We start from the raw sequence: 11,098 nt of genomic DNA, 5'->3' as shown, positions 1-11,098 counted from the left end.
CCACCTTTGGGCAAAATTCCTGTCCAAATCAGATACACCAGTGTGTTAAATGAATGCAAATGTGCTTTGACAGACGGATTGAAATAAGGGGAACTCTTTGCTCTATCTGTTCGGATGAGAACAATGTTACATGTTGGCCAAGACATAAGTAGGTATAGGATCATAGTTCTGACAGCAACAAAGAAAATGAAGAGCAGTAGTGTGTGCATGCTTGTGTGTGTGTGGATCTGGAGTCTGAGTTAGAAGTATCCAGCAGGGAAGGATGCCAGATGTAATCACAACTTGTGCTGACTTTAAGTCCTTCACATCCTGAGTCTCTTCTAGCTCCCCAATGCTTGTGACACAGCAATCAAATCTCTCTCTTCAAAAATCCAAAAACTTCTCTCAGCCCAAAAGCCAATGTTATCCAATTGCCATGTCTCCAAACCATAAAGCACCCCCTCCCTTTCTAGAAGAGCTACCTTCCTCCTTACTAATCTGCCCTTTTACCTGAAACTCCTTAAAAATACAAAACCTTAGCTCCTTTCTAAGATGACCCTCCCCGACCAAAAATTTCTTAGGCAAAACTCTGAAGGTAAGAAAGAAAAACACATCCAGAAAAAGAGAGGTGATTCTAGGCAAGGGGCAGGAAAGATTATGAAGCAGCTAAATCCAGTCAGGGTCTTCTCTCTGCTGTGATCCTTGCCAATACCATGAGCCATGTCAGTAATATTATCAATGAAATCACTGGATAAGTGCCTTGCCCCCAAAAAGCCCAGAAGCAGATTTAATGCTGTGTGAATGTGGTATGGGAAGCAGCCACCCAGGATGCATATGAGTATTCCTCTTCTAACCCTTGGAAAAATCTCCATAGCAGGTCTCCATCAGCTCACTGTTAAGGGAGGGGCTGTCAGGAAATTATAGGGATGAAAGGAATATGGCCTATGGATGGGAGCATAAGATGGATTGTTGGGGAAATGCCAGAATAGACACCCTCTACATTTTTCCTTTATTCACGATGCCAGCTCTTTCAGCCTTGCTGAACAAGAAAACCTCACAAGGTAGGTCAAAGAGATCTGCATAAGGCCGCAGTGATTCCACATGAATAACAAGGATCCGTGCTCCGTGTCTTTTCATCTGTGGTCCCTAAGAGTTCAAGGAACTACTGCTGAGGGGTTTAAGAAGGGTGGCTAAGAAATAGAATGGAAACATCATGTGATGACGCTGTATGAAAGGGTCCAAAGGGTTTCGTATCTGAAGAAACTCTGTTACAACAGTGAGCTTCAAAGCTGCTACTTAGAAGTGTTTTCCTGCAAGTTTCCAAATATTTCTAAAACCTGCCTAAAATTCTCAGCAGGGTGGGGACAACCAAGTAGGAGTCAAGTACAGCAAGGCCAGAAGTGAGCACAGCAGCTTCTTGTTTCTGTGGTTGTCCTCTCATTTCCAGGCTCAGAATGAGTATATGGTGCATCTGGGTGCACTAAAGTGCTTAAATTTTATAAATTCTGGCCATTCACACTGTTTTCAGGCTGGCACCAATGTGGTGTGGTGAAGAACAGGCTATTCCTTCTGCATTTATGTTGTATTGGCCATTGGATAATATTATTTTACAATAGTACTATCAGTTTTCCCTCCAGTCACACCTTTCCCCTTTCAGACTGACTGACGTTTCAGGCATGGCAGTGGATCTGTAACTTCAAACAGAAAGTGTGAAGCCTGAGCTCAAACACAACAACAGTTGTGAGGTGAAAAATGCTTTAGTATCATTCAACAATGAACTAATTACCAACATGTACTGGATAGGCCGAAGGTGTCTGTACAACTCCCTTTACCAAGAGGAAACGAAATAGGGCAGATCTAGCCCAAGTTGAGGTGAAATTCATTCACATTAAATTGTTGATAATGTTATTGTGCCTCATGTTACAAAGTCTTCCTATAATCTGATAATCATCTTCATACTAACTTGAATCAGAGCACTTCATTTCAAAAAGAAAAGAACATTAAGTGAGTGAACTGACAATGAAAAATTCAGCTTTTGATGCAAATACTATAATGTTGAAGGCATTCTCATTTGAGCTATGGAATTGTTAAAGTCAGAAAACTTTGCTTTGTCACAGAAGACTTGCTGGTACCTGGAGGGAAAAACATATTTTCAGCAAAACTGAATCAAAATCAGACAAGAAACTTGATTTAATACCGTCCTCAGATAAAACCATTCTCACTGGATTCAGAAAATGGATCAAGATGTTCAAAATAAGTTTCTGCTCTGCAGTGAGATAAGTCTACTGCCATTGCTGTTGTCACCAGTTTGCTTGTATATGTGATAAGAGTTTGAAAGCGAGGTGCTAGAAGATGTTTTGTTTTGTTACTGCTTACCGAGCTGGCTGTGGTTAGAATATATGCCAATATACTTGAAGTTACAAGCAAATTACATAACGCGTTTAAGGTACAGCAAGTTTACACAGATGGTGCACATTCAATGACAGGAAGATGCTAACTTGACAGGACACTTCTCCAAAGTAGGTCATAATGACCGCTGGGAACATTGCAGTAGTCATTTGGAAGCTCTGGCAACTAACGTGAAAAGCATCCTGAAACATTTTATCAGAGCTTTACCAGTAGAGTAACATCTACTTTCAGATCCACGTAATGAAATGGTTGGCAAACATGTCAGTAATGGTTGTCAAGAGCAAAATACTTGCTTAGTGCTTTGAACTCCAAAATCTTCTTTCATGGTGATCCATTTGAACTGGCACATCATCTTGAAATCTAAGCATGGCTTTGTTGGATTGTTTCCTCTCTGGTATGTTTTCATGACTAAATAATTTCAGATTGTATTTGCAAGTAAAGAACATGATGGTTTTGAACATGCATGCCAAAACTGAGATCTCATCAAGAAATTTCAGTTTTGAATGTAAGAGGTGCTCTTCTTCACTTTTTAGTTCATAGTAATATATCAAGTGAAGTACAGGAAGCCTTCATAGTGTTCAAATGTAATTTTCTCTAATACTTCATTGAAGTGAGCAAAGAAAGTGATTAGATAAGAAACATCAGAAGAACACAGATCTGGTTTCAACCTAGCCACTATGGAGAAACAACAAACTACTTGAATTACCCAGCAATGGTGACCTCAGGCTGCAAATCAAGCAAGACCCTCTTCCCTGATTACTATGAAAAAAGAAAAAGAACCCTGACTTGCAGAGAGTTCATTATATTCTTGATGCCATTCACAGCTGTAGACTTTTGTGAAGTTAGTTTTCAGTTTAGTGTTAGCGAAAATATACCGTCATTATCAAGTAGATGTTAAAAGAGATCTCTGTTTAAAACTGCCATCAGTCCTTCCTACCAAACCTTCACTTTATTTCTGCCAAAAAGCAATCTCAGCCATCGTAAGTACACAGTGAGTACACAGAATTGTATCAGTTTCTCTTGTGTTTTAACAACCAGTTTAACTTTTTCTAGTTAAAATAGGTCTAAGATCATTACAAAAAAAAGTATGTAAGTAATATTTCTCAGGGTTCCAAATGTCTAAGGAATGGCAAACACAAAAGGTTCAAAAAAGTGTTTGTCTGATGTTTGTCCTCCCTTTTCCTGGAGCAGGTCCACTTATTTCAATGGCTTTATTACAAGAAAGAGTTCTGATCACCGCAAACATTCACAAAGCTTCCATAGTAACACTGTTTTCTCTAGCTTGTGGAGAATAAGATATTGACCTCAGTATATCCATCTGAGAAAAGGATCCTGTTATTCTCATCTCTACATATTGTTACATTTTATTCATGTTTGAAAAGCACTCCAAAGCCTTCATGTTTAAAGCACCAAGTGAGGAGGTGCTGGAAGAGGCAAGAGAAAGGGAGAGCTGAAACAAAAGTTGGGTCTAAACTCTGGTGATATTCCACTCTGGAGCAGAATCTCAAGATTCTGGTCTCTTTCATTTGTTATTCCAATTTCTGTTATTTGCAATGTCCTAAACTCATTCAAACCAACAAAAATATGAAGAAATACTTTCCAACGCTTTAATTAAAAACTTCTACTCTCTAGTCGCTTATACTGTCATTTAATTCATATTAACTGCAATTTTGAGGCAAAACAGAACACAGATTTTTTTTCTTCATATATGAAAGCTTAATAAACTAGGTAAAGATGGAAATATTGTTGCTTGTTTTAAATAAATTATTAAGAAATAATGTTATCCTGAAACCTGAATACTCACGTTAAAGGGGAGAGCAAATTTCATTTCGTGATCCATTTATTTATTTTAATCTGCTCATTCGTTGAAAAAAATGAATGAGAATTTAAACATACACAGCAGTTTTACAAGGAGCAACTTTTTTCTAATTATATATTCTTTACTTATTAATCAGTGCTACAATTTCCTGTGACATTTAACACAGACACAAGTTATTTTCATTCCAAATTTTAGCAGTTCACTGTATCACTATACACATGGCACAAGCATTGCAAATGTAAATAAATGTAGGCGTCTGGGTTTTAACCACTGCTCTCAGAGAAACGTCTTTTTAATGTGGTATAACTTGCAATCACACTGAATGTCATCACAGCTTTTGAGAGTGGGCAAGTCTTCATGCAAACTTAATTTTTCACAGAAAAAAATCCTGGCATTTGTGCAAAAATAATGAAGCCCATAAAAAAGGAAAGAGAGGAATGTAGCTAATAATCCTATTTCTTATGCTCTGCATTTCCTTTACTAGAAACAGCATGACTAAATTCTAATAAATAAATATACTAATTGGCCATTGGAAATGCAAATTTCAACTACAATCTTTAATATACTATAATAAAACCCATTACAAGCACCAGCTTTGTAGATGCTTTGATTGTAAATAAGAGATTAGTTTTAAATTCAGATGTGCTGAACAGGTTGGCATAATTTCAGGTAGCAGTGGATTTAGGCTGTTTGCCAACCTGTGAGAAGAGCAGATTTATTAATACCTGCACTGTTTCTACTCTCATATATTCAGTCTGAGTATTTGCTATTTGCTACATTAAATTATAGTGGGTGGCAGATATAAAGATGGTTTTTGTTTTCCAGTTTCTTGTAGATCGCTTTCCTTAGTTTCAGTAGATTCCATCAGGCCATATTGTCTTAGAGTTTTGTTTCACTTTTTAATCATGTACAAATAATGTATCTTAATGACCACAGGGTAAGACAGTCTCTCTGAAAATGAGAAAAATAATGTGACATTTCCCTCACAACAGGGGTATTGCAAACACGTGCCTCCACCATCCTTCATTTTCTCATTAACGAGAAGGGTCTGTCTGTGGTATTGCCCATCCCAATACCCATGAAATCAGTGAATAATGAACATTCTCCCACAGCAAATCTGCAGATGGCCTCAACTATCCTAACTTCATGCCAATTTACATTGGCCAAAAATCTACCCCTCGCTTCACATTGATTCAGATTACCACTGCAAAAGACTATGCGTGTGAGATCACTTGCTTAGACAAAGATGTTGATCCTGCACCACGCATGTCAGTAGAAGTTTTGGCCCCACTGCCCGTGGGAGAAAATCAAACACTTAATTTGGGGTAGGAGGTCACAAAGATGTGATTTATACTGATGTTCCTCACTAGGCTGTACTGTTATTAAGACTTTTATCCTTCTACACTTTATTTCTGTGGCTCCAAACTGTTACCCAAGCCTCCCTGAGAGAAGGATATGTTACAGAGATGTTACCATAAACCATCTTTGCCTAAACAGTACTGCCCTGCTGCCAAGTTATCAGATAGTGCTAAAGCCCTTTGAGCTTTCCCAGCCTCAGTCATCTATCTTCCTAAGATGAAGAATTCAATTGGCACTTTGCTAAACATAATTGATGAGTTTTACTGGCCCAACCTTTAACATGTTTTAAAGCAGCCTTTATTTAGGGTTGGAAATGGATAGTTTGGCTTTAGAACCCAAATCCCAAGTCTATTGAAACTTTCTGAAAGGAGCTGAGCCTTCCACTTTTCATTTACATATATGATAATTAAAGTCACTCAGCTCTTGGCAAACTTTTGATTCCTACCACTGAACTTCTTTTTTGGGTTCACCTACATAAAGTCACAACTTCAAAATGTGAGAGATAAAGTGACTTTAAATGTTATCTAAAATGAAGGATTATCAGCATCACAAGGAATCTGAGCATTGACAGCCTAAGCTGTAAATCACAATTGTATCTATTTTATTTGTTAGTTTACATCTAAGCATTTAAAAGAAATGCAGCTGACTCTAAACCACTAGGCTGTGCACAGCTAATTAATGTGACTATGTGTTGTTACCCCTGTTTTCCCTTCCAATCCCCTCACTTTAATCATTGTTTCATACACCCACTTGTTGCATCCTGCCTTAAATTAAATTCTAAATTCTTTGGTACTGGGAGTTTTTCTAGTTCTGCTTTAGCACAGCCCCAAACACAGGAGTCTGAGCAGGACCTGAGGGACTTCTGTAATAGGAATAATTAATACTGAAATTGGCATGCTTTGGCCTGAAGGGGAAAAGCCAAAAAAGGGAAATTGATTGAGGTGTCTGAAATGAAGTCTGTTTTCCTAAAAAAGGGGCCTGAGTGGCATCTCCAAGTGATGATATAATACAGCAATAGAGCTTTTTAATATACCAGGTAAGCACAGAATCTGAGGTAGACAACTTTGACATGTGGTGCAAACACTCTGGGGCAAGCAATCCCTTCTTGTCTTCAGAAGCAGACAGCTTGTGCTATTTATCTTGAAATTTCTCTCACATGCCGTGATGACATATGTTTCCTCAGCAATTTTCTTGGCCAAATCCCAGCAAAGGTCCGAGCACCCTGAGAAAATCCCACAGTCCGTAGGCACCCAGTATTTTTCCTCTCTCTGTTTTGAAGTGACAGTAGACCTTCCCCACTACCCCAGCTTAAGGACATGTGTAAGAAACACCCTTTTAGCAACAGTTGGAGAGTATCAGGGTTGTTTCCTCATAGGGAAGAATGATAAGTTTTAATTGGTTTGGGAAAAACTTTGGTACTCATGGGATCCAATGGACAGGTTCCAGTTTTTCAGACCTTGGAGAACTGCGGCCAATGGTCTTATCATTGTCCGCTGCAGACTATCAGCACTTTTTCATTGTTTACAAACTGAATATTTCGTAAAATCATCACATAGTTTAGTTAATAATCTAGATATCCCTGTGGGGCATTTTTCAGTTTGCAGCATTGTCTTCAGAAATCCAAAGGTTTTTATACAAATTTATCAATTATTTATGAAAAGAATGCTTAACTGCAGTACGACAAGTCTGGAGACCAAAATTCAATATTCATGAAAGCAGGCCAAACTGTACTCCCTTCAGTGAAGCCTTTCCTCCTTCCCCTACTGCTGCATTTGACTCCCAGCCTTGAAGATGCTGAACTGTTATTAATACATTATCTTAATGATTGGTTTTAGCTAAAATAATCTGTAATTTCCTGAATACACAAAAAAATTCCCATGAGATTTTACATTTTGATCTTTTATTTCTCATATCCTGTTGAATGCCCTACAGAAATTATTAATTTCTAGCCTTGCTACGTCCCTTTCTCTTAGTTATGACTTGCTGCTGCCAAAGAATAAAATGTGATTCAGCCCTCCAGTGCATGAAGGGGGCTCACTGGGGCTGATTCAAGTCCATTCTCTGTCATTGCAACCTGCTGTTTTTGCACAAATAACATAGCTTTAGGGGTAAAACAGCTAGACTAGATATTTGCAAGGCAGTAGGATATTAATGATTGTAAAATGCACTTTCCAACCCTGTCCTGGGAGACACTTTCAAAGTTGTTTTATGAGAGACTAGGGAAATCTATTAATGAGTGAAGTAATTGTTACCTATTGGCACAGATTTACAACTACTTCATGCTTCGGATTGCAGAACCGTAAATGTCTTTGTTACAACCATGTTGTCTGCAGCAAACAAAAGAGATGCTCACAGAATCAGAGATATGGATGCTAGGCTGTGCGATATATATTTTTTTACATCCGGAAAAAAATCACTCAGATAAACAGAAGATTTGGTATCATTAAGCTCTTATAAAAAATATAAACAATAAGTGGAGTAATCTTCCATAAAATGAACATGATGAAATCTACAATATATTGTTTATGTACAGGCAGACACAAAATTAAACTATATTTCTTCTTTTATTTACAGTATTAAACAGAGGCACAATATCAGATCCTGGTACTGATGTGCTAATTCGGGATATGCTCACTTTTGTCTTATTTCCAATATTTAGTTCTTAAAATAGTCTTGTATGCTAATCTGGTATATTTATATACATACACACATATAAATTCATAAAATTATACTATATAATTATAATATAATATATTTATATGTAGCCTTTTTGCACGAGGCCAGCAGCATAAAAGAGACTCAAAACTTTAAGTGGCCATCTGAAAGCTGACTCTTGCATGACTGTCTTTTTAGTTCTTTGGGATTCCTGTAAGAGTTCAGTACTCCTCTGTTCCATCACTGGGCAGACTGGGGGACTGAGTATCACAGCCATGAGTAGCCTGTCTTGTACTATTTGTATTCTCTATTTTCCACTGCTCTTAGGGAGCAAGTATAACTCAGACAGTCTTGAAGTTGCTCTTATTCCAGGAGCCAAGTGACTCCCTGAAGAGGACAAGAACCTGTGAAGCATTAAGGTAGCTCAGAGGTATGTGCACCAGGTTTGGTGCCCAAAGTCACGTAAAGGGAGGGAAAAAAGCAGGTTGACAAAAACCCTTGTTTTCAGTGTGGCGTTTCTATGTGTTTAGGGGTCTCTACTGAAATGATATGACTAGCCCACTTATGACAAGCATGGGTATGCACATACACGCAAAGACTTTCCTTCCAGATTACTCCCCGATGCGTATGAAAATGATGCCTCTCTCACTGTCTGTGAGATGTGGAATCACCAACCCCCCTCAAACCTCTCTGTGATCCCATCGACCTCAAAAACCCATGGCCTCATTTTCTCCTTTGCTGTACCYGCTCCATTCCCAGCAGCTCAGCTGAACTTTTCTCAATATCTGCAATGACTACTCATACCCAAAAGCTCTCAGTGTCATGTTGCCCAGCTGCCTATGATCTTTTGCTTAAAATCAATCTGCTCCCTACGTATCATCTCTTACTCTTGCTCTGGCACTATTCTGTGTTGTCTGAAGTCTCTCGGGATCAGGAGTACACTCTAGGTGTACTAGGTGTTCCCACTCTAGGTGGGAACAGATCTAACATCTACAGACTTAAAGTCTTCCATACGAGCCTGTATTGCTTACGTCCTCAGGTTGTAGGCAGATACCATGTTACGGCATAATTTTTCATGCCATAATGTGCCAACACAACAGTTAAATGTGAGCACTGTGGCCAAGGCCCTGGATGTACAATAAAAAAATTCAGAGAATGAAGTCTTTCAAAGATGTAACAATGTTTTCTTCTCTGCCCCCCACTTCCTTAAACTTTGCAAAAGCCACGAGATGATGCAGGGGAAGGAAGCACCTGGCTTCATGCAGGCCACCATTGACCCCCTAAGCTGGAGCTTTTAGAGGCCTCTGCTACTTTATTTTAGGGGAGAAACTCCTGCATCAGCTTCTCTAGCAAGCAGAGGCCTTTGCAGGGGAGTAGACAGACTAGAGCAAACCAAGCGGGGAAATAGGTATTTGCACAGCTGAAAAACATTTTTTGCAAGTCATTTTCTCTGTTCCCTTTTGGTTTCATTTCAACTGCTTACGGAGCTGTAATTGTCCCTCTTCAAGAGCCAGTTTTACCTGCTGATAGTTTGAACATTTTAATCATCATCTGAAAGTCATTATGATGCGTTTCATCACCTTCAGCACACTCACCGTAACAATCTTTCTGGGGTATCCAGTGGGCAGAACACAAGGAGATGAGTCAGGAAGAAAAAGCTCTTATTTCAGAATAAATGCCTTCAGAAGTTAGTGACTAGGAAAAAGCTCTTATTTCAGAATAAATGCCTTCAGAAGTTAGTGACTATGATCTAAAAGGTTTAAAGAATAAGTGTAAGAATCACAGCTTAAGTTTCATTATGGAATATTTAAAGGCCTGAAGAGCTCTGGGTAACTGCTTGCAAGTACTCAGTAGTTACAGTAGTCAAGACAGGTAGGGAGGTCATTTTAAGTGTAGCTTAACACAATCAAAAAGAAAAAAAGATTTCTATTCACAAGGGGGAAATAACTAAAATAACACTGGGAAAACTGATATAATGGACTTCGGAATCTCACCTAAAGCAGCAAGAAAGGTAATTACCACATTTATGTCATACAGGAAAAACACGGTCTAAATTTTTTTTCTGATAGAGCTCAACTCCTTTGTGATGTTTTAGCCCAACAGTTGCATTTTCCTGCTTTGTGGATTTCTGATGAGCTTATGTAAGACTAGGTCAAGGCTGCCTAATGGACAGGCATGCAACAAACATAAAAGATTTGGTCAATGTTCCTGAATACAACATGCACTATCAGTAAATGCATGTTTGGTATAAAGGCACTGAAATTGGGTATTATGCAATAAATTAATTTGATTTGACAATGTACCGTTGTGCAATTGATATTCAGCTGACCTAAACTGGATCTCATATAACCAGCTATGTTATTTTCTTAAAGATTTTCTTTCCTCAAATAGTATTTTTTTACTTTTGTTGTGGATTTTGCCTTTTATACCAAAAAAATCATATAAAGAAATACCCAAAACCCAGCTGGGTCCCATATATGTGTTTACTTAAAAAGTGAAATCATGCAAGGCTTACTGTAACACATAAAATTGACCCTCTGGTTATGTTTTGGAGTCTTCAGAAACAAAGAACACAGAGCTTCAACATGGCTTGCAACCCTTTAAAAGAAAACCCACCATCTAAACTATGAGACAATGCTCAAAGCACTTCAGTGCCTAAAGTTGTAGATTATCACTTGCGTGCTTTTGTAAAACCTATTAGACATATATCTGAAGCTTTAGTACCTAAATAGTGTAAAATATAACTTCTCTTCTTCCATCTTTGTATTCTTATTTTATATTCCTTGCTTTGGATTTATATCTCAACTATTTGCATCAAACAGGAGTGAATCTTTTTTTTTCTTTCTTTTTATTTCTGTTGAAAGGTATGAATTCCTG

Source organism: Apteryx rowi, unplaced genomic scaffold (genome assembly GCF_003343035.1).
Source record: "Apteryx rowi isolate R43461 unplaced genomic scaffold, aptRow1 scaffold_253, whole genome shotgun sequence".
NCBI classification, from domain to species: domain Eukaryota; kingdom Metazoa; phylum Chordata; class Aves; order Apterygiformes; family Apterygidae; genus Apteryx; species Apteryx rowi.
The sequence above is the reverse complement of the archived record's forward strand: the minus strand, read 5'-3'. Positions refer to the sequence as shown.